Source organism: Urocitellus parryii, chromosome 9, assembly GCF_045843805.1.
Source record: "Urocitellus parryii isolate mUroPar1 chromosome 9, mUroPar1.hap1, whole genome shotgun sequence".
In the NCBI taxonomy this organism is placed as follows: Eukaryota; Metazoa; Chordata; class Mammalia; order Rodentia; family Sciuridae; genus Urocitellus; species Urocitellus parryii.
The window spans coordinates 34,416,164-34,441,511 of NC_135539.1; the positions used below are offsets into that span (position 1 = coordinate 34,416,164).

Below are 25,348 nucleotides of genomic sequence, written 5' to 3' on the forward strand. Positions count from 1 at the left end.
ACATTTGTGGCAAGAATGTTTATTTCTCCTTTAGTACTTCTGTGTTTCTTATTCTTTGATCCACTTTCTTGCCCCACCTACAAATAGACTTTCTTCTAATTTTTTTCCGTTTCATCTTCTTGCTCCATCTTTTTCTCATCTCCCTCTATGAAAGACCCCTGAAGACCCCAACCATTGGAAATATGAAAATAAAGGACCACACCAGGTAGTCCAGAGATCGGTTTATTCAGCGCAGGCTACAGTAGAGGTGGAATGCTCTGCAGCAGCAGCGGTGTGGGTTTAGGGACTTAGATAGCCCCTAAGGGAAATGTGCGTGTTACAGTTGGCCAGGTGATCCTAAGTGCCTGTTGTTAGTTCCCTATTGGGCTCCTGGACCAGTGATGGTCCTTTGACGGGCTATTTCTCCTAATCAGGAAGAAGCCTAGAACCCTAGAGACGGCTGCCATTGTTGGGCCGTGGCCCGGCCCTGTCCTGACTCTGTGCCCAACACTGTATCCCTTTGTTCTTAGGGTTTCTTTCTCCTCTTCTGCCCTGTATTGATTTCTGGCATCTTCTCTCTTCATCTGTTTGATTCACTCTACTTAAAGCTATACTTTGACCATCTGTCCTTGGTTTATTTTTTTAAATTATTTATAAATGTCAGCAGTTTAAATAGGATACAAGCAGGTATACTTCCTGATGCATTACCTGTGGCCATCTATTTAGAATCATTGGCTACAACTCTCCTTTGGTCCTGCCAAGTAGGTAGGATATTTACTATGGATTTATCTGTGAGTAAAACACTGTAGTTGTTTCATGAGCAGTATAGCTGGGCAACTTTCTAATCTCAATCAGTTAAAAATAACTAGTAGATTTTTACGTGCTCTACTGATAATATATGCTGAAAGTCAGCTGTATGCATAACTGGAAAAATTTAGCATAACTGGAAAAATTTAATTTTTTAGTGTTATTGTTAGTGTTCTAGATCTATACCTTGGAGCAGGTTAAGCTTTCAGTGGTAGTCCTTATTTTTTCCACATTTAATTATGTTTTGGTACCCATGCTTTATTGCAAAATTCTCAGACCTAAAGGATTTAAAGTTTATTATCACAACTTTAGAGCATTATGGAAAGAAAGAAAAATAATTTTCCTGAGTGAAGGGAACTTGTTCCTATAATAGCATTTTGATCTGAGGACTATGCTGTGATATAATAACTCTTCCTGTAGAATCTGGATGAAATTAACCCTGGGAGAACCCTATATATCCCTGAGGCACTAGGTGGCCAGTTATGATTGCATGTAATCTGTTTTCACACAGTTTGGTACACAAATGCATGTGTGAGGTTAGTGGAAATGCAGCTTGCCTTCACTTTTTTTGAAAAAAATCTTTCTGAAGACTCATTTTGGAGAGGATTTTTCTAGCTTTATATAAATTAATATAGTAAAACTTATATTTGCAAAACTAGGTGGGGGATGGGAGGAGAAGGGAAAGAGTAGGCATATTTGGTCCATGGGCCATAAGCTGCTGGTGTGGGCACTAGATTGTCATAATTTAACTCTCCTTCAGTCTGTTTAACTGCCCATTTCCTTGTTGTTAGTTTGAGTTCAGTCAAATCACAGTTACCTTAAAGATAAAATCTTAATATAGCCGTATCCCTCCAGGGACAGCAGTATATTGTTTGGGTGATGATGATTAGGTCTTGTTTACTTCATTTTTAAACTATTACTTTATTTATAAACCACTGTAACAAAATTGAAGAACAAAATGAATATTGGGAAAATGTTTCTCTTAGAAAGTCAGAATAACTAGAAAATTCTTAAATTTATTGAATGTTTTTGTTGCTAACAATATTCCCTTTAAGGTTGAAAATTGCTGAGAAAGTATTAAAAAGTGATGTAGCTTAACCACATCATCAGCTCTACTGCAGAAGTCATAATTATGAGAGAGTGATCTGCAATAGGAAGGAGTTCTGTCACATATTTATGAGTATTTTATAGTCCTCCAACTAAAATTAAGCCCAATGATAATGACTTCTGTGAATACAAAGATCTGAAATAAATGAAAAAATGTAAGAATGAGTCCATTATAGGAGGCATGATTGTGTCTGCTGTTATGAAGAAAAGAAAGGGCTTTTAGGACTCTTCTCCTGAGAGCCAGAAACTGTGTACACCTGCCATTGACACCCTTTCTAGGAGATGGATGTTTAAGTGAACATTTAAAAATTACCTGTTGCCCAGGTAATCCCTTCTCTGGGAAACATTTGTTCTCTTCTATATGGTATTGGAGGGATTGCATAGTCAGTATCTCTTACTCTCATATTTTCATCCAGTTTTCATAGCTTTGAAGCAGAACACTCAGTGTGGAGTAGAGAAGATAGAATGAAAATGATGCTTTGAGAATTGAATCAGCACAGAGGGGTTTAGGTCACGGGATGGTAGGATTGAAGGGCAATTAGGATTGTTGCAGAGGAGACCCACTAGAAACCAGGACTTTGTCAAATGTGTGCCATTTGGACCTTTGGTGTCTACTCATCATTTCTACTTCTAGAAGTGAGAAATGTTATGATGGAACCTGGCACTGCTTCTGTTCCCACTCCATTCCACACCCCCTGGGCTGTTATGAGACTCAGTACGATGATTAATGCAAGGCACTTGGAACAGTGCTTGATACATAGTAGAAACTAAACAGAAGATGTTTCATCTAGTATTTGATTACTGATATATATAACATAAACATTGCTACCTATTGTCTCTGTGTATAAGAGAGGAAATTTATCATTCTGTGAATTGTGTTGTCTCAAGTTATAATATCTGTTTACATTGTACTTTTTCCTGGTGTCTCATTTAATATAAATAATGAAAATAAAGTTTTATTGAATCAGTCATGCTCATTCATTTTATGCTATCTGTGGCCACTTTTGCTCTTATCTACAAGCTGAGTAGATGTTACAGATTATGTGGCTTGCAAAACAAAATAATGTTTGGCCCATTATATGTAAGGTTGGTAAAAGTAAATGTTCTCAATTATAGAGCAGCTTTTGGAAACCACTTAGTTATCTTTTCTTTTACATCTCATACTGAAGCAAATAAAAGCAGATAACATGAAACGAGATGTTTCCTCTGGTTTTCATTTATATTGCTACTGAAGAGTTGATTTTGAAGAATTATGGTGAATCAGTAAAACATTACCACTTGTAGTAACCTGTGTGAATTAATTTGAAGGTTTGAAGTTATTCCTTTATTTATAATGAAAAACCTATAAAATTTGTGGTATATTGCTTCTGACTTATGAAAAATAAATCTTATTCATATTTATGGCATGTAATATTTCACTTTCTTAATGTGAGTATTTCAGGACAGTGTGGAGCCCAACTAGCTTGCAGTACCAACTTGTAGCACAGCACTCTAGGCCAGGGGCAGAGGGGTGGGGTCGGGGGATGGTGGTGGCAAGTGGCCTTCATCCAGAAGAGCAGTTTAACACCAAAGGAATAGGACTTTTACAATGTCTTTAAATTAACATTACTGTGATCTTATTTGGATTCAGAGCATGACATGGGCTTATGATAAAGTTGGAATTTAGACCTGATTTTGAGTGGAGATATGCATATGGCTTTAGTGAGTGCAGTTTGATAGTTAATATCTAAAACAGATCGGCTTCATGAGTACATGGGTTTTCAGCACTGTCTCCTCACTGGCAGGGGAGTATCAGATGAGTGGTGTTTCCAGACAGCAAAGCAGATGGCTCATGTTCAGCAGTACAGGGTGTGCCAACCAAGAGACAGACACACAAATGCTAGCCTTAGGGAGAAAAGATAATTGCCATTAGTTGGTCTTTATAAGTCTGTATCCTGACTTCAGAATGATGTGAAAAGTAATTTGTCTTTTTTTTTTTTTAAAAAAAGCATGCATTAAATGTATAAGTGCAGGCTGTGATTTGAGTTATCACTAAAATGGTGGAAGATGATATACTTATTTCAAATAGGAAACTACCTTTTAATGTTTGACATTTTGGGCATAACGTGGTGTACACTTGGGCCTGATATACTACTAACAAATTCTTATTAAAGTATCCACAAAGATGACAAACATAGCAGTTGCCCTGTAAAGCAAAAGCCATATGCAATAATATGGTTGGTGGAATGTATTAAGAATAGTCTTGGACCACATAGCATATGTTTCATTTTCTGAGCTAGAGTAGGATGGATGGCCCTACAAAAGGTAGGGCATATTTAAAACTTAGGTAGTGTGTTTATGTTTTGGAAGCCTGAGGAATATGCTGAGTGGCAAAGGTTTATCACTGTGAACCCAGTCATGCCAGGGTCCTTCACCTCTTTCCATCTTTACTTGTTCTTTTCTTTTCACTTTGATTTACATCTGTATCTTTCAATGTGCAGCCTAGCAGCAGGAATGTGAGGGAAATGCAAGGGGTGCCCACCATCCTGGGTGCAAGTCACACTAGCTACAGCCTGGGCTATAGCTCAGTTGTATAGCACTTGCCCAGCATTCCTGAGGCCCTGGACTCTATCTGTAGTGCTGTGTATATGTTGGGGGTGGGAGGGGAAGAATTGGAAAGCATTTGAAGCTAGTGTGGAAAAAGGGAGAGAACTGCATTCTGTGTGCTGGTATACTGCTTGTGGTGCATGTGACAACTGACAGGAGGGCCTGACTCTCAGCAGGAAGTTGTACTCTTTCCAGATGCGTGGAAGGAATGTCTGTCACATGTTACCAGTCAGGCTGAGGATAGAGCACATATTATTTCATTTCTAATCCTGAAAGGAGAGCTGGCTAGCAGTTAATGGACATTGAGGACACTAAGGATGTATTAACCTGTCTGTGCAGGATCCTGTCATCTAGATGGTCACCAAAGTGAGTGTCTAGGGAAGAAGCTTATGAAGCATCTACAATACAAAGGAAAGGAAAGAATGGCCTGTGTCTCTGAATATGATTATGTGTGAAAAACGGTTAACAAATTTAGTAATTTAGCATAAGTCCCCTGGTGTCTTAAGTGGAAAAAGATCACAGTCCTAAGAAGAAAAGAAAACAGAGGGTCCTAAGGAACAGCCTGAGATGGAAAGCTGTCAAAGAGGCTGGTTGAGATAAATGAGTGCAGAGAAATCACCATTTCAGTGAGACTTAAAATGGAAGCTGTGGAAGAAGATTCAGATCTCTGAAAATGAAAGAGTCATATGGATGACAAACTTGAACACTCCCAGAATGCACAGAAGAAATAGGCAAAGGTTTGCAAATGAGGAAAGTGGGTGTGGAGGGCAGATAAAGGCCTGAGCAGTTATCAGGAAAATCAAGATGAACTTTCCTGCACCAAAGAAAAGTGTGAGTAAATAGCAAAAGGACCCCTGAGAATCAGCCAAAATTAATGGAAAAGTTTCCTGCTTAGACCTGCCTAGCAAAATATTTGAATTTTAGGGATAAAGCAATCCCCCAGGAGGTAAAACAGGTTGCCTGTAAAAGAACACAAATTAGGTTTATCTCAGGCATCTCATCTATTAAAAAATGCCTGATGTGTATAAGCCTGTGGCCCAGAACTGTTTTCAACTACTTTACTAATGTACTATTTAATGAGTAAACATGTTCTATCCATCCTTTAAAAAGTTACTTAAATTCATGTTTTTCATTTGTGATAGAGATCACTCTTGGATTTTAGCTTATTTCTCAGATTTTGAAGGAAGAGGGTGGCATGAAGTCTTACTATCTCCTGACCTTTAGGGAAATTGGTATATATTTATGTGTCATATCTTATGATTAGTGGTTAGCAGTACAGGGTAGGCTATTTTAACTTAACTGATCAGGAAATCGGGTCATCCAAAGGAAAATGCATCCTGAATTACAGTTAGAGAATTAAAAGCCCACTCATTAAAACAAAAAAAAAATCTAACTATACATCTTTCATGAAAGGCACTTCCAAATAAAATGACTCAAAGGCTTAAAGAAATTGATAAATGCAAACAAAGAATGTGAGTATTCTAAAATAAAGCATTAAAATTGGACAAAGTTGGGCATGGTGGCCTATAACTTGGGAACCTGAGGCAGGAGAACTGGAAGTTCTAGGCCAGCTTGGGTAATTTAGTGTGGCCTTGTCTCAAAAATTGAAATGGATTGGAATATATATCTCAGTGTAGAGTGTTTTGCCTGGCATGTGCGAGGTCCTGAGTTCAATCCCCAGTACTATAAAAACAACAAAGTGCGTGTGTGTGTGTGTGTGTGTGTGTGTGTGTGTGTGTGTTGGAAACTATGAAGACAAAAGGCATAAGCCACAGTAAATACCATGAATTTTTATAAGCTACATCATAGTAAACATTATTGGGAATGCAAAGTAAGAGTAATGAGACACTATCTCTCTTTGACAGATGAAGTGACACAGTGGGGAAAGATAATAGAGATTGTAAATCCCCTAATATTAAGGATGACTGAAGGGAAATACATTGAGACTTGTACCCTGCAAACACCTTCTTTCTAAGGCCACAGGAAATTTTGTTTTTATTCTAGGCCATAAATAATCTAAAATTTGAACAAACTAAAAATGATGCAAAATTTATTCTCTGACAGTAGTGAAATTTCAAAAATATTACATAGGCATAAAATCTGATTTTTTATGATTTTCATATCTCCCAAGTCATTTCCTAAGTAATTCTTGATTGGGTAAAAGACATATGCAAAACTGCAATTATAAATTTTCTAGAAAGAATTTTGTAGTAGAATACATATTAACACTGAGATGTGATTAAAGAAGCAAATTAGAGAAAATTATTATGTTTAGATACTGATTTTTTTTTTTAAAGAGAGAGAGAGGAGAGAAAGAGAGAGAGAGAGAATTTTTAATATTTATTTTTTAGTTCTCGGCAGACACAACATCTTTGTTGGTATGTGGTGCTGAGGATCGAACCCGGGCCCCACAAACGCCAGGCGAGCGCGCTACCGCTTGAGCCACATCCCCAGCCCCTAGATACTGATTTTTTAAGAAAAAGGGAATAAAAGTCAAGCATTGCAGATTAGACATTAACAAGTAAAAGAAATCATAAGGAATACTATTAAAGGTAAATAAAGAAATATGCACAAAACCATTAACAGTACAGCTGATAAATCTAAGGACTTTTCTTTGGGGAAAAATTGCAATATTTTAAGTAAGATTTTGGGTAATCTTACAGGGCAAACAACATAGAAAATAAGGAATGAAAAAATATATGTGACCATGAATTTGAAACAAAGTAGCTACTTTTCTAGAAAAATATAAATTGCTCACTGTTTCCCTGCAACACACAGGCCCAGAATTTTTCTTGGTAAATGAAGATCATACCTGTGCTAACTTAAATTATTCCTAACAGACATAGCAGTGTTTTGTTTTTATTTATTTTTTTAACCCTTTGCCACATTGTTGGTTGTCTTACTAGCTTCCATTAGCCCTTGCTTTCTTCCTATAAAGCTTCCTGATTTTGTCAGGAATCCATTCCATCCTCAGCTCCATGGTTTGGGCTCCTAGATTTAAGAGCTAACTAATGGGAAAGAAATTGTCATTGCACTGTTGACTATTCAGTGGGAAAGAAAGTCTTTTTAACAGGTGGTGATAGAGTAATTGTATATCCAAATGCAAAAAAAAAGGAACTGTACCTTATACCCTATACAAAAATTAACTCATGATATATTACAGACCTAAATTTAAGAGTTGAAATGACAGAACTTTTAAAGGTAAACCTGGGGTTAAGTAAGTACTTTCTTAGAAATGATATGGAAAAAATGATAAAAGAAAAACTTGATAAATTTAACTTAGTCAAAATTGAAAACCGCTGTGCTTCAGGACACAGTTGCGTCCTAAACCAATTTGAAGCTAGGAAGAGGGCTAATATGAGGACAAATTTCATGCTCTGAAAATGGCAGAGTGGGGTGGGGGAACTACCTGGGTTCTAAAGAAAATCTTGGACCTCTGGTCTAAGGAACCTGGAAATGGTTCTTCCTCTGGCTGTATCTTTATGTGGGGATGATCAGTCTGTTATCAAAGTGGAATTTTTGTTACTTGTTCCTCAGTACAATATTAAGTGATACACAATGACAAAGAGCTAGGCTAGGGAAATAGTCTGTGGTGTAGGACTGTACATTGTAGGCTGTCCTGGCAGAATTGCAAATGTGTGAAAGTGATGGATTTTATTTTAAAATATAGATCTAAATTCTAACATTTCAGAAACTAATATTTTTATTGTATTTCTAATTTAAAAATATAAGAACATAACAGGGGAAAAAACTTAAGAATTTTGATGTTGAAACTTAACATTTTTAAACTAGAATCCAGCAAAAAAAATTAGAATTGATTTTTTTTTAAAGAGGGAAAATTTTTTAATATTTATTTTTTGGTTTTTGGTGGACACAACATCTTTATTTTTACATGGTGCTGAGGATTGAACCCAGCGCCCGGCGCTTGCCAGGCGAGCGCTTTACTGCTTGAGCCACATCCCCAGCCCAAGAATTGATTTTAAAAAATTAGAATATATTCTATTTAGTATTATCAATGATTGAGCAGTGTGAAGTAATTTTATATCATTCAAGTTAGGAACAAGTGAATGAAGGGAAAACTCATAAGTCTCGATAAATGTTAGGAAGTTATTCAATAAAATTTAATATTTGTTCCTTTTAAAAAGAAAACCTCTAAGTAATAACATAAGGACTGAAGAGTACTTCCCATCTTAACACAGTCAGATGTGTCTTAAATTAACAGTCAATATTTTTTTATGCTGAAGCCCTAGAAACGTTTACTTCAAATTCCCAAATATGGTTATCGGTGCCATTTTAATATTTTTTGGTTTGGAAGTGTGACATGTTGTTATTTAACCTTGGAAATATATAGTAAATGACAAAAAAGAGGAAGCAGAATTAGTGAAATTTGAAAATACAATCGGAAAAATAAAAGTGAACAAAATTTTCACATAATGCAATACTCTTGTACACATCAACAATAACCATTTATAATCAATAATAGAGGAGACCTCATTCGTCATTTCAAATCAAAAAGCTTGAAGTAAACTTTGTAACATTTCTTAACATATGATTTATGTTAAGAAAACTGCAGTATTTTAAAGAGGCATAAAGACTTGAAAACCTGAAGTACTATCTTATTTTTACATAAGAATACTCAACTTTGTAAAATATCAATTTTGGTTTCTAAATTCAATGTAATCCCAATCTAAATTGTGCATTTTTTACAACTTGATGTTCTGATACCAAAGGTAGTTGGAGTAGTGGAGGTCTTTGGATTCACAGCATTGTATGATTTGTAATTGGAGGGCTGGGTGATGGGAAGATGATCCGTGTCTAGTATCGGGACTATTGCTTCAAGTCATTCCCTTAGTAACAAGGCTCCCTCGCTTAACTGATGTTATTTTTTTCTACTTGGCACCTGACAACTTTTTGGAAGACTTGAGACTCCTCCTGACAGAAGACAATCTGAAAGATTGTCATCAGCTACTAAGCTTAATAAAAAGGTTGTTTTTCTTCCTTGGCTTTCAGCCTTCATCTTTGCTCTGTCTTTGGAGAGTTTAACTGCTTTGTTTTAGCCTCTTAGCCAATTAAAACCCTGGAGGCAGTGCATTCTGCCTTTTCCTCTGGAAGATCCCCATGGTCTATCTGAGGCACACTCTGGGATCTTCCTCCTTCCTATGTCCTTGGCCACTGTACTTATGTCTCCCCAATTTCTCTATGGTATATATATTTTTTTCTTTCAATATTTTATTTTTTTAGTTCCTGAAATACAAATCAAAATACCTTTTGGTTATATATCACTTGAACAGCTTGATATTCTTTTTAATACATGGTGAACCAATACAGGTACTTTAACATTTCCTTTTTAAATACAATACATCTTGTTTTGGAGGAAAACAGCTTATCAGAAAGATGTATGGGTACATAGAGTTATTGATATACCCACCAACTTAAAATTTGGTCCACTAAAGTATATCAGTATTCCTCCTACAACAAAAATAAATTAATCCTCACCAGTTGAAAAAACAAATATTTGGCATAGGCTTCTGAGTGAGCTTGAAAAACAAGTAGTATTTCAACTCAATAGAGGAACATAACAAAATCCACCTAGAAACATCTGACAGAAAAACTGGTCTGTTTGCTATTGGGATTCTTCTGCTTCAGCAGGGAAGAGAAGGTATACTAGAGGGTGATGAAGACCCACAACAGCCACAGAATCACTGAGAATTAATCAAAATTTAATACAGAAGAACACAGGACAACAGTACAATCTCAACAGTTATTCAGATGCCTAAAAAGCAAGTTGTAAGCTTAGAACAAGTACCTCAGCAGGAATAATACAACACATTCACACAATTTTGAAGGTGTGATATTCTGTGAACAAGTGCCTTAGGTTCTGGAACCCTGGGACAACAAAATATACAAAGAAAGAATATATCCAAGCTGCTTAACCTTGGACCATTCTCTTGAGTATTAAACCCAGGCCACCTTTGGCCACTTGCAGGGGTGTCTTTTTTTTTTTTTTTCCTTATTCTCAATGTATATACTTCTCCTTGGGACACCAGCAGCTTTGCTTCTTCTATTCTCTCCTCCTTACAGGCTAAGTGTCCTTGGCTGCTTCCCAGTGCATTGCTGTAGCCTCATAATGATCCTTAGCATCTGGATTAGCCCCACCTTCTACATGACAGCAATCTCTTGCCTGGTTTTGGAGCTGCATAATGTAGGGGAGTACAGCCATTTTGATTGATGGCATTCACTTGCGCACCTTTTCCCAGGAATGCTTTTACAATTTCATCCTGGCCAGCAGAAGCAGAAATATGAAGAGGAGACCAGCCTGCATGATCTTTATCATTCACTGGCACTCCAAGTTGCAGCAAGAACTCAACAATTTCAGTATGTCTGGCTGAACATGCCCAGTGCTATGCAGTTCTGCTGTCCTGGTCAATTCTAGTAGCCAGTGATTTATCGGCCAGGATGCTCTCCTTCGTCTCCTCCAGCTTCCCGCTGTAGACCAGGTTGCAGACCATCAGGTTAGACATGCACCCCTCCATTTCGCTTTCCCAGGATCTCTGAAGCACTAGCGACTCCCACCTCATGTCCCAGGCTCCTGCTCCACCAATCACCTTCCCTATGGTATATCTTTACTGTCCTTTTTCATTGCTTTGAAAAAGGTAAGTTCTTTACCACTTCAGGACTTTTACAAAAGCTATAATTGTATATGTTCTATATTTGTAATTACTGCCCCCAACCCCACCCAACCTATTCAATTGTTATTCATCCTTCAGGTCTCAGATTAAGGAGTACTGAAGAGAGTCCTTGTATGACTTTTCATAATCAACTAACTCCCTTTGTTATGCTCATTGGTTTAAACCCTGTGTCATGTGATCATGTATTTTATGCAGTCTCTTTACAGTTCAGCTTGTTATTCCATTAAAGGATAGGAACTGTGTCTCCTTAGTTTACCGTTGTATATCCAACATATCTGATTGAATATGCAACATAAGACATTTACTAAATATTTCTTGGTGAATGTGCAATCATTTAATAAAGTATTTTGAGTACCATAATGTTATACGTTTAATGGTGCTGTATCAGCATTTTCCTTACATAGTATCTGTCAAAATCCCCTGCTAGTCAGTCTGTAGTCTCCCACATATAATAAAGTTAATTTGAAATTCATTTGCAAGAATAAATATTTTGGTTTTTAGAAAAACTTGGAAAATGAACACCAATGAAGACAAACTTATCTTTATACATAAGGAACTTATGATAAAACTATAATTTTTTTAAACTTTTATTGATTTTATTTTTTTAATACACGACAGCAGTAGAATGCATTACAATTCTTATTACACATATAGAGCACAATTTTTCATCTCTGTATATAAAACTATAAATATTAAATATAATACTAGCTTAGGAGTAGACAGAAAATAAAATCTAGAATTAAACCAATGTATATATGGGGGTTGAGTGTATGTCCAAAATGTTTTATTTTAAATTAAATGAGTTTAATTTAAAGATGGCTTTTAATAACCTTTGCTTCCTATAATTTTCATTCTTGTATAGACCTGTCTCACATTAACTCATTATGTAACCAGTAGGATAGCATGAAAATGATAGTGTATGACTTCCAAGCTTATTCATAAAAGACTTTGCAACCTCCGTGCTTTTTTGGATTGTTCGCTCTGGAAAAAGCCAGTTATTGTGTTAGGAGAACACCCAGGAACCCTAGGGGAGGTCCACATGGAGAGAAAATGAGGTATTAGCCAGCCAACATCCACTTGTTAACCATGTGAATGCCATCTTGGAAGTAGATCTCCAGTTTTGGTGAAGCCTTTAGAAACTGCAGCTCAGTGAGATATCTTGTCTACAACCTCATGAAATGTAACCAGACCAAAACTGTGGAATTAAACTTCCAGATTCCTGACCCATGGAGACTTGAGAGAGAGGTTTACTCTCATCTTGAGCTTTGGATTGATTTGTTACATAGCAGTAAGAAACTGATTGCCTTGTTCAAGAAATGGTGTTGGAACATCTTGGTAGTATTTGGAGAGAAAAGTTGCATTATTACTCTCCTCTTTGCATTTAGGAAGTTCCAGATGGATCAAAAGCCTTGCTGGAAGAAAGGCTGAAAATTTTAATACTTTAAAGGTGAAAGATGACTTTCTGCTTTTATAATTATGCAATTGAATCAAAAAGTACAATTTAGAATATTTTTTTATGACACAGGAACCTCATAAACAAGTATAAAGACAAACCACAGATCAGGAAAACGTGAGCAATCTGTGTTACAAAAGGCAAATATCTTTGAGCTATTAAGAACTTGAAAAATCAATAAGACACTGTAGATACAATGGCCAATGGCGGGAACTGGTAATTCACAGAGTAGAAATATGAGTAAATGCATGAACAGTAGTTATCTAAGCAATGTAATTAAAAATAATGAAAGTTCACATTTTACCTATCAGATTGACAGATGTTAAACAGAATTTTGAATTGGCAAGAAGGTTATAAAATGTGGGTGGAAATGTAGATTCATATGATTTCCAGGCAGTCTCAGCTCTCAAAATGAGTGCTCTACTTATATAAATTTATCCCATAGTAATAATTGGGCACAGATAGGAGGATTGGTACATTATTAGGAAATCCAGAGTTTGTTGATCTGGTCATATTTTCTCCTTTTTCTCAAGATTTCCCCTCTTTTTCTATTTTCCTAATAAGAAATTTCTGTGGAATTTCTGAATCCTCTACTTTGCAACAGTGTACTCTTACTTTTCATATCTTTGATTTTTTTTCTCTATTAGTAACGTCTATGTTGCTAGCTCTTTTTTGCCATCCATTCTAACATTCAACCCTGCTTTGAAAATTTTATTTTGGCAGTTGCTTTTTAAAAAAATATTTTTAAATTGTAGATGAACACAGTACCTTTATTGTATATTTTTATTTTATTTTTATGTGGTGGTGAGGATCAAACCCAGTGCCTCACATATGCCAGACAAGTTTGCTACCACTGAGCCACAACCCCAGCCCCCTGGCAGTTGCTTTTAACTTCCAGAAATACTTTGTTTCTGATAAATTATTTTTTCTAGGATTCTCTTTTGTAAAGTGTTTAATAACTCTTGAAATATCTGAGGATACCAATGGAGAATTTTTTTAAAAACTTTAAATCATTTGTTTAGAAAGAGTCCTGTTTCTTCCAGAGTCCCCCCTCCCCTCACCCTTAACAAATTCCTCTCCAGGACCTACTGATGGTCCTTGGCTAACTGTTCATATTTAAGAAGGGACTGGGTTAATTAATATTGCAGGTTTCCTCCTTAATTATGTGGTGGTCCTTGAGAAGGGAGGGTTTACCTAAGGCTCTGTGGAAAGCATGGGGCATGTGCTTGGCAAGCTTCCTTGAAGCGTGCTGTATAGGTGGGGAGTCAGCCGGCAAACTGACTTCCCTCCATATTGGCAATGCAAGGACTTATTAACTCAGTCATATGGTGCATCATGGTCTTATTCTCAGACAGAAATGCTCTTTTTCTCCAGCCCTTTGCTGGCTTCTATGCCTGTCTTTCATAGAAGTTAGGAGTTTTCTTTCTCTGTTCCCTCTGAAGTTCTAATATGTACATTTGGAGCTCTCCTCAGATAAATCATCTGCTTTGGGTTTCTTTTTCATCTCTGTGTTGAGGGCAGAGGGTTGTACTTACTAGCCTAGTTATCTAAACTGATTTTTAATCTGTGTGTTGCTAAACCAGTGTTGTCTGTGGTTGTTGACTCAGCTTCTCTTTGATATGTTGGCAATGGCTTTGTCTTTGTTTGGGGCCTCAGTACCCATTGCTTTGTCTTTCTATTTTTGCCTTACATTCTTTCTGTTCTCCAGGTGTTCCATAAAATGGTGCTGATGGCACCATTCTCAGGTTCCAGAATTCTTTATTTACTTGTTTATAATTTTTTTTTTAAATTGTTGGACCTTTATTTTATTTATTTATTTATATGTGGTGCTGAGAATCAAACCAAGCACTTTACATACACTAGACAATCACTCCTCTACTGATCTACAACCCAGCCCCAGGATTCTTTAATTTTTGTTAAAAGCAATAGTCTCTCCCATCAGTTCAGGAGACTTGAGTGGGAGGGGAAATAGATACCTACGTTTTACTGACCTGTTCTTTTTGCCACAGCTGTGTTATCTCCTTGAGTTTATTCATCTTAGGGTTTCTTTCTCACTGTATTCCCTGTCTCCTCGGGTTTAGGAGAGTGTACGTGTGCAGGGGAAAATGCTAAAGTTAGAGTTGGGTTCAGATCCAGGATCTTTACTCCAAATCCCAACTTCTGATGTATCTTCTGGTTGTTCAGTTTGGTACCTCTTACATTCTGTTTGTCTACCTCAAATATTTGCTGTTTCTTGTATTTCTTTCCCCATTCATAGGTAAGAATCGACCACCAAAGTATATTTGCTCTGCTCCAATGAGAATTCCTTGTCACTGGTATCTAATGCAGGTTCCGAGTCAGGCCATGAGCCTCAGATGACTTTATAGGGGAGAAGAAGGGGAGCAGGCTGTAGAAAAGGGTCTTGATTTAGCTGTTTCATTGTGCAAGAGACTCTGTTGTCTTCTATGTTAGGATGCCTCTGTCCGAAAGCTGCACACTTGCCCTGACTTCCCACCTCTTAGCTGGAGCAGTGACTGAGTCAACTGAAAGCAGGGACTCCTGGGGAACCTGGCTCTTGTAGCCTTTAGTTTCATTTGGCAAGGACTCATGCTAACTCCTCATAGCCTGTGCTGTACTGATAATGATATTGTTCTTAGTTGTTGCTGGGGGACTTTTCAGCTGATACAAGTTCCTGGTATCCTTGTACTTCTTTAGAGTCGCCAACATTGTTCCTGTGAATTTTAAAGTTTACCAGAATTTCATAATATCTGTTCTGTAACTTGATTGTGGAGGATGATGTGCTGGGGGCATTAGGAAGAGAAATAGCCCGTCATAAAGTGGATCATGAATGATCTTGTGCTGGAGACAGGCATTAAAATTTCATTTACACATGCAAAGCATGGGCATTGCACTGTGGGGGCATATGAAAGGCAAACCTGAGATTGTCATGGAAGTCTACCTGGGCAAGTGACAGTTGACTGGGATATAAAGGAAGTGAAAGAATGGCCAGGTGATGATGAACAGGGATAAGAGTGTTCCAAACAGAGGGAACAAGGTATGAAAAAATCTTATAGACGATGAAGGGTCCTGCCTGCTAGTATCACTCCTGATGGATATTTAGTATTGTTATGGATTTTTCCTTTTTCATGTGATCTGAGTAAGACAAAAAGTTAGATGAGCCATCCTGACCTGGGACACTTCAAAGAATAATTAATTAAACTCTATAACAACAGTATGTGAAAAGCATTAAAATTTACATATTATGCAATGTATGTATTAAATACTGTAAAGCGGTGATGTATCAGTACTAAAAATATTTTTGGAAGATGGGGTAAAAAGTAATTTTTATTCTTTTAAACTTTTAATTTGAATTTAAGCTTTTCTATGAGGGTGGATTATTACAATTGGAAAAAGTTTTTAAAGTGGTGTTATTTTATGGCTTGGCTTACAGTATATAAAAATGTAGAGCTTGTTAGATATATCAACTTCAGTATTATAAAGATATTATGTACTTGGAATGGCATATGATTGGTGGCAAAACCAAGCCCGTGCAATAGAAGAAAATTACTTTATCCTCAAGAATTCTTGCTAGTCTCATGTTTCTTAAACTTAAGTAACTTAAGGCAAATGTTACATTCAGTTTTTTCAGGTTCAGCTCATATATGGTATTTAGATCATCAGGAACCAGTTGACTTATCATCCTTATAGTGTGGCTTTGGCTTCAAATAACAAAGTGGCTGCTGTTCTTCTAGAAATTATACCTGTGGACCACCTAGGCAAAGGGGGTGCTAGTTGGATTTGTACCTTTTTGTGTAAACAAAACAAAACAAAGAAAATAATGAATGAAAACAGCTTTCACAGAAATTTCATCCGTTAAACTTCCATTGACATTGCAATGGCCAGAAATGTGTCACAGAGCCATCTTTAGCTGCAAGGAAATAAGAGAAATCAAGCTTTTATGTTTCTGTTTTTAAACTAGAGCACAGTGCTGTTCAAAACAAAATCAGGGTTCTTTTAATAAAGGAATGAGTATGATTAGGCAACTTACTCTGAGAACTCTGGAGTTACTGGTTTATAGAAGGTGATTGAAGCCAGAGTGTGGTTAAGATTACTCGAAAGATATTTACAAAGTACGGGGATCTGTGAAGGAACCCTCAGAAACTTTTGGTTTGAAGGGACAGGCAAAGGAATATGTGTTCTTAGGGGTGCCAGGAAAGAATGACATTGAGGGATCAGTGTCAGCACTGGGAGAGTGGTGTGGAGTATATAAGTCGGGTAGAGGAAGGCAAAGTTTATATTTCTTATATGCTGGTAAATGTATTCCTTTGGGAACTGAGGTATGAACTTGAGTTTTAGTAGAGGAAGCCCTTGGTGACCTTGGAGAAAAGCATTTTCAGTGGTGGCCCTAGCTACTGAGTGAAAGAGATCTAAAGTTGTGAAAGTGGACACACATGACTCTCAAAGCCTAACCAAGGCCAAGCACAATGGAGTGGTGAGGGAGAAAGGTGAACTGGGGTCAAGAAAAGACTTTCTTTTCTTTTTTTTTTTTAAAGGCAGGTGATACTAGACAAAGCTTAATTTTGAGGAGGGTGGGGGCCCTTGAAGATGGTTGGGAAAGGAGATCATAGAAGGGTTGTAGTCCCTAGGGAAGTGGAGGGAGTCAAGATCCAGGGATAAGCTTAGAAGGAAAGACAAAGCACCCCACCTCTGATTCCCTGAGAGGAGGGCAGGTGTGTGGACACAAGGGACTTCTGTAATTGGTGGCAGCCATAGGAGAAATAACAGGAGGGCTTTGTCTTTAGGAGACAGATGAGAATAAACCTGTCTGCTGTGTTAAGCAAAGATAGCCTTCCTCTGGTTTGAAGGGGAAGGGAAATATTGTCAATAGATGTAGAATTTCCATAGGACATGGAGTGTAGTTTTTTATGTGATTTTTTTTTTAATTCCCTATAACATCTGATCATTGAGTGTTAGTCTCCCAAGGGATTGCTGTGGGTTGTTTTTTAACTCAGTAGGTTTCTGTCATTTTTTTGTTTTTTTCTTTAAAACGTCTTTTTTTTTTAAAGTTATTGATAGACCTTTATTTTATTTATATGTGGTGCTGAGAATCAAACACAGTGCCTCACACATGTGAGGCAAATGCTCTAAAACTGAGCCACAACTCCAGGCTGGTTTCCGTTTTATTATGTTTGTTGTCTCATGATCAGTCTGGTGCTTTCATTTTGCAGCTTATTTTGGTGATCAATCAGAAAGAATGCCCTCTTATCTCCTCACTTCATCCCCAAATCGTGAATAACAACAGATAATAGCCAATGTACTCACTTTAACTTTACTAGTGAAATAGTCTTTTCAAACATTCTTATATTTCAGTTAAAAATATCATTAAAATTATGAACTTAGAAATAGGTGATTTTTTTAAAACAATTCAAAAATCTTCAAAAAGATTTTTTAAAATGCCGTATTTCAGTGTTTGGTTACTTACAAAGCTTGTGGAGGGACTTTGGCCTTTTTTTGGGAGTGGGCTTCTGTGTTGTCATTTATCAGCTGGATTGCACGCAAATTTGAGACACTTAAAAATTGTCTGGCTTAAAAAAATTTCTGGCTAATTGCACTGTCTGTATTGAGGATCTGATCTTAAACTGTACGGTCTTGATATTTTCATGTAATTTTTAGTTCAGGTACAAGAATTCTTTTAAAAGGCATGGACAATTAATTACGTGACCGAGAAAAATAATTTCCCCTAAGTTAATTGCACAAATTACTGTAGCCCTAAAAGGTTAATGATTGTCAAACATCTTTGATACATAGAGCCTATTAAATTCCAGTATCATTTGAATAATTTAAATAATTAGACAAGTCCTTCTTGGACAAATGGGTCTCATTGAAAGGATCACAGCAAATAGTGTTTTTGTTTTGTTTTTTAGGGAAACATTTTTACACTTTTCACCTGAAGAACTGAAATAAGTCAGTCTTATGGATGATTACTATATTTTAAAATATGAGATATCAGGTCTGGGGTTGTGGCTCAGTGGTAGAGCACTTTCCTAGCATGTGTGAGGCACTGGGTTCAATTCTCAGCACCATGCATAACTAAATGAGTAAAAAAGAATGAAAGGTCCATACACAACTAATACTTAAAAAAGAAAAAAAGGAATTGGGACAGGAAAGGTGGTGGAATGAGATGGACATAATTACCCTAGGTACATGTATGACTGCACATATGGTGCAATGTTACATCATGTACAACCATAGAAATGAAAAGTTGTGCTTCAGTTGTATTCAGTGAGTCAAAATGCATTCTGTAATATATACCTAATTAAAATAAATTGATTAAAAATGTGACTTTTAGGTCATTTATTATCTTTACTTTCTAGCATTATTAAAGCTTATAAATTTTTAGTTTTTTAAAAGATTGTTTTTTTAAATTTTTCTACATTTTTCCACATTTTTATTGGTGCATTATAGTTGTATGTAATGATGGAATTTGTTGTTACATATTTATACCTGTATATAATATAATAATATAATTCTTTTTATTTATATATGACAGCAGAATGCATTACAATTTTTGTTACATATATAGAGCACAGTTTTTCATATTTCTGGTTGTATACATAGTATATTCATACAAATTTCTGTCTTCATACATGTATTTTGGATAGTAATGATCATCACATTCCACCATCATTAATTACCCCATGCCTCCTCCTTCCCCTCCAACCCCTCCACCCTATCTAGAGTTTGTCTGTTCCTCCCATGCTCCCTCTCCCTATCCTACTATGAATCTGCCTCCTTATATTAAAAAAAAAACAGTTGTTGATGGACCTTTATTTTATTTATTTGTATGTGGTGCTGAGAATCAAACCCAGTGAGTGCCTCAACTCATGCTACGCAAGTGTGCTACCACTGAGCCACAACCCCAATCCCTAAATTTTTTATTTTATAGAGACTTAGCTTAGGCCTTAAAAATTGGGTAGAATTAATGAGCAATTATTACTGTAGATTTATGAAATGAAACTTCTTTTTTAGCTATTTAGAAAATAAAACTTGAATATTAACTTTTAAAAATTTTTGAAATGCCATGCCTTAATTGGTTATGTAGTTCTTAAATTTTTAATATTTCTTTTTATGAATGCTTTTCAACAGTGCTTCCACAGTAGTTTACTGGAATATATTTTTATTTTCAATAACAGCATATCTTGAAGGATGTTCTGAAGAAGGTTTTCCTAAAAGAATTCTGTGGTTCAATAAATGTGGTAGAGACTACCTAACATCTCTTCTTCCTAGAAGACTCATAGTTTCCATTAACATAATGAAGTATCTAAGAAACACTGCAGCAAAGAATTAAGTGAATTTAATATCCTCTAATAATAATTTAATGTCCTCTAAACTCCTCTAATATGGAGTTTCCAAAATTTATCTGATGACAGACATCTACTCTCAATCTGCACAAAGCTCATGAGCATCCTAAGTACTTGGAGTGACTTTGTGTTCTATGCAGTTGTTTGTAATGCACTGTTGTAATAGCTGGAGCTTGCCTCCCATATCTTGCCCTCCAGCATTCAGATGTTGTAGCTGTGTGTGTGTGCTACATATATTCCTGCATCAACACCTGCATCTATAAATGTGCATATCATAAGCACACATACACATATATACATCGGTGCTTAATATTTGTTTTACTCACTACTATACCTGCAATATGCAGCAGATAGTATAATCAGAAAATGTGGAATAAATGAGTGAGAAAATCTTTGAGACTTTCTATGAGATATATTTTAATTGCTGCCTTTAAGATGCAGAAAACCTTAACATTAGGCTCAACAAAATATGACATTGTGATGTATGCAGATATAATCTTCCCTGGGTCACTTGTAACATCAAAGACAGACCACTTTTAGTACTAAATATTAAGTATGTTGATAAAAAGAGACCCTGGATTTTGGGTCTTAAGACCCAAACTCAGGCATGGATTCTACCATTTTCCACTCATGTCATCTTAGGCAAGTTATGGATTTTCTTAGAACCTCAGTTTTTCTCATGACTGAGGATAATTCTTAGTGTGTAGTGTGGATGGAATATAATTAATATACAGACTGCACCTAGAACTTATTTTTATTTAAATTGATACAATGCTGCAAATTTATCTTTCCCTTTATGGGATAAAGCTTTATTAAAAAACAAATATTGCACTTGTAGGCTTGCTCCTTTGCATTTATTTGCATGGCCCTTTTTTCTTTATAAAATAAAAATGTATCTTTCCTGGACTTGCAAAAAAACAAAAAACATACCAAATGTGATTAACTTTCTATTCTATATATGGTTTTGAGAAAAAATTACTATTTTATTTTTGATGAAGACAATCATTAAACAATGAACAGAAAAATGAATATAGTTTTATTTATTATATAGTGAATTGGCTTTTCCTATTATTTAGAAATTTCTATCCTTTTCCTAATTAAAAAAAAACAAACAAACAAAAACTTAGCTGGGCATAGTGGTACACACCTGTAATCCCACAGCAACCTTGGAAGCTGAGGCAGGAGGAGATCACAAGTTCAAAGCCAGCCTCAGCAACTTAGTGAGGCCCCAAGCAATTTAGTGAGAACTTGTCTCAAAATAAAAAGGGCTAGTGATGTGGCTCAGTAGTTAAGCACTCCTGGGATTAACACCTTATATTCCACCCCACACCCTGCCCCAGCCAAAATAAAATAATGTCTTTGTGTTTGGCCTCAGATCTTTTGATCAGCTACTCCCTCTGCCTGGAATGTTCTTCCACACACAATGATTTGTTCCTTTCTATCATAATTTAGCTCTCATACTCAATCCTTTACCTTGTGACCACCTAAAAACTGCTTCTGAATGTCTCTCCCTGTCCCTTTTATTCTTCCTGATTTTATCTTTGTAATTCTGATCACTCTCAGGCATGTTTGCACATGTCATATGTGAGGTAAAGTGAAGATCATATTCTATAGAGATTAGCAACATTTTCTAATTCTGAATTTAAAATTTTCTTTGAAGCAAATTTTTGTTTTGCTTGTATAGTTTTTCCACACCTCTTATTTCAGCATTTTACAACTGATGAAGTTGTCATATATTACGGGTTACTTAGTAGTGAGATTTGTAGAATTCTCTAATAGAACTTTATCAAAATACTGTGCTCGTCCCTCTTTCTGCATGGAAATTGTTTTCCCACATGAGGGAAGCTGTAATTAGAAAATATTTTAACTTTTTGATACTAAGAAAATTAAATAATGGGAAAATATTTTTCTTGACAGATTTAGTAGGTGGCAATAGGAAATAGTGGAACTGCTGGTTTTGAAACTGATAACTTTTATAAACTATTTGGGAAAAATAAGACTTTTTATGTTTTAGCATTCGGCCAAATTATAACTGATTATATAATGTAAGGTTAATGATGTTTGAAATGTGGAAGATTTAGTTTTACACTCAGTGTGTTTTTTGCTGCAGTAGCAGAATATCACAGACTGAATAATTTGTTAAAAAAAAAACAAATAATTTGTTTGGGTCATGGTTCCGGAGGCTGGGAAGAGCGGGACTGGCAAGGGCGTCTATACAGCATCATTGTGGCAGAAGGGCAAGTGAGAATATGGGAGATGGAGAAAATGGCCAAATCAACCATGATAACAGCATTAATCAATGACTGAGGGCAGAGCAGTCATGGCCTAATCACCTCTCAGAGATCCTACCTCTTAACCCTGTTGTAATGCTAATGAAAATTCGACATAAATTATGGAGGGGACAGTCAAATCATAGCTTATTATTTTTGGTAGAAATATGCTTTTCTTTTTAAATTTTTTTGGTTATACTTTTAATACCACACAGACTATAACTTTGGCTATTAGGAATCCAAATATTTAAAGTTAAATAAATACTCCTCCTTTAGAAAAGTTAAGTATAAGAACATGATTTAGCTTTATGTAGCTTTGTAGACTTTTGTAATAATTTCAAAACATTTCATTCAGAGTTAAAAGAGCTATCTAGGAGTTTCTGTTTTTTTCCTTAGGTCATTCATTATGTTTCATGTTTTCTCCTGAGATATTTTCTTTCTTTCTTTCTTTCTTTCTTTCTTTCTTTCTTTCTTTCTTTCTTTCTTTCTTTCTTTCTTTCTTTCTTTCTTTCTTTTCTTATTTTTTAATATTTATTTTTTAGTTTTCAGCGGACACAACATCTTTGTTTATATGTGGTGCTGAGGATCGAACCCAGGCTGCATGCATGCCAGGCGAGCGCGCTACTGCTTGAGCCACATCCCCAGCCCTCTCCTTAGATATTTTCTTATTCTTCCCTTGAAGTAGACTCTCTGAGCTTCTATAAACATTTCCCTTCTGGTACCATGCCCAACCTACCTGTTTTCCATTTGCAAGAAAATGCTGCTTTCCTAATGAAAGTCCAGCTCAGATCTTCTAGTTCAGTTTCTGTAAGCATCGGGAGTGAGTGCATCTGGACTGGGTAGCTTAGAATCAATCCCAGAGACTCAATTTCTTGGGGTATTTTCTGCTAATTACAGTTGTCTTTCAGGGGAATGGGTACTGATCCTTTATTAATGTCTTGGTCCAAGAGTACACAAAATGTCTTAACTGAAACAAGGCTATCACTTTTAAACTTTTAATGAATACTACAGTGTAGTGAAGGGAGGAGAGCCCAGAGAATACTGTGAATCATAAATTTAAGCGTTCTGATTCTAGGGTTAAGGGATTCATATCTTCAGCAGTTGGAACTGTTGCTTGCACATAAATGCCTTTTTACATTTCAGAGGTTGCATGTATTTCTTTTGGACTGACAGATCACAAGGTTGATGACCCTTCTAGGCAGATTTCTACTTTCTCAGGTTGAACAAATCCTAAGCCATGGTACATGGTACTAGGGCACGAGTTCATCCCCTCTCTGTCCCAGTATGGGTCCCCATGAAGCCCACCTTTAACAGTTCCCACCCCACCCTCAGGTTTCTCTTAAAGGTCCTTCATCTCCTCAAAATCCAGAGGTAGCCTGAGAGACAGTGACTGTTGTTTTCCACCTCTTCTGCGTTCACCCTTATGATACCTGTTTGATTACTCAAGTCCTATCTCCTTTTTTGGTAACTGCCACCAGGAATGCTCTTATCCTTCTTCTAAGACTGCTTTTTAGCTATGTTTTAATAGAATCTAACAACCTCCAACATATGCCAATCACAGTGGAGTTTTAAATCCTATACCAGGCCTCCATATTTTGAAGATAGATGTCATTTCCCTTTCATCTTTGTATTTGTTAAAGTATATTGCTTAACTGCAAATTGGTATAACCACTCTGGAAAGTAGTATGAAGATTGCTCAGAAAACTTGGAATGGAACTACTATTTGACCCAGTTATCCTATCAGTATATATCCAAAGGAGTTAAAACTAGCATACTACAGGGACTCAGCTACACCAATGTTTATAGTAGCTCAAGTCACAACAACTAAGCTATAAAACAAACCCAGGTGCCCCTGAGTAGATGAATGGATAAAGAAAATATGATAAAAATATTCAATAGAATATGACTCAGACTTAAAGAAGAATGAAATTATGGCATTTACAGGTAAATGGATGGAACTGGAGACTAACATGCTAAGTGAAATAAGCTAATCCCCCAAACCAAAGGCTGAATGTTCTCTCTGATATGTGGGTGCTAACACACAATAAGGGGAGGAGATAGAATAGAAGTTCATTGGATTAGACAAAGGGGAATGAAGGGAAGTGTTGAGGGATGGGAATAGGAAAGGCAGTAGAATAAATTGGACATAACTTTCAATATACACTCTACTGTCATGTAGAGCTAAAGAACAAATTAAAAAAAAACCATTGCTTAAAGGAGTTTGGATACAAGTGATGGTGATGGTTATACAACAGTACAAATTCACTTAATATCGGCAAACTATGCACTTAAAATGGTTAAATTGGTGATTTTGTTTGATTATAATAAAAATTGGAAAAATTGTATTACTTAATAAAATTATATTTGATAAAGTTCATGCAGTTTTAACTACGTTTCAGAATCATTCTGATCATTTTACATCTTATAATTCAATTCACTTAATCCTCTCAACAACCTTATTAAATAACTAATAATCCTTATCTTACAGATGAGAAAACAGTGCTGTATATTATATAATTTGCCCAGGATTGGCTTCTATTAAGTAGGAAACCAGAATTCAAGCCCAAGTTGTTTAGCTTCAGAGCTCATGCTATCAATCAATAGAGTAACATAAATATACATTGTCCTAATTTTATTCTATATTTAATCTTTAGATAGAAGTTATTCTGGGAATCTGGTGGCTAGAGTTCTCAATTCCAGCTTTGTGATTATGCCACATTGTGATTTTGAGCAGGGTAACTTCTCTGATCTTCATAATTTCAGCTAAAATAATAAGGAAATTGTATAAAGTTTATTGCCAAATTCCCTTCTGATTATAAATGATCTGGATGTTCTGAGGTTGAATAAGAATTAGTAGTCTAAGGTAACCTATAGTCTTATTCTTAAAATTCTATGTGATTGAAGATGGATAGATGAATATTCTTAAACTTCATTCAGAAAAGTTGTTTTCCAGGTTTTTTTTTTTTTTTTTTTTTTTTTTGTATCAAGGATTGAACCCAGGGAAGCTTAAAATCACTGAGGCCACATTCCAAGCCCTTTTTAAAGTATTTTTTGTTGAGACAGGGTCTCACTGAGTTCCTTAGGGCCTCGCTAAGTTGCTGAGGCTGCTTTGAATTT

The 25,348-nt window shown here is 36.1% G+C and overlaps 1 protein-coding gene and 1 pseudogene across 1 annotated transcript in view; one reads left to right on the forward strand and one right to left on the reverse strand.

The window, feature by feature from the left end:
* The window catches only part of Sdk1 (sidekick cell adhesion molecule 1), a 903,256-nt gene that overhangs the window by 68,834 nt on the left and 809,074 nt on the right, over window positions 1–25,348 (forward strand). The window lies entirely within an intron of this gene.
* On the reverse strand, window positions 10,409–11,012 carry LOC113201480 (uncharacterized; annotated as a pseudogene).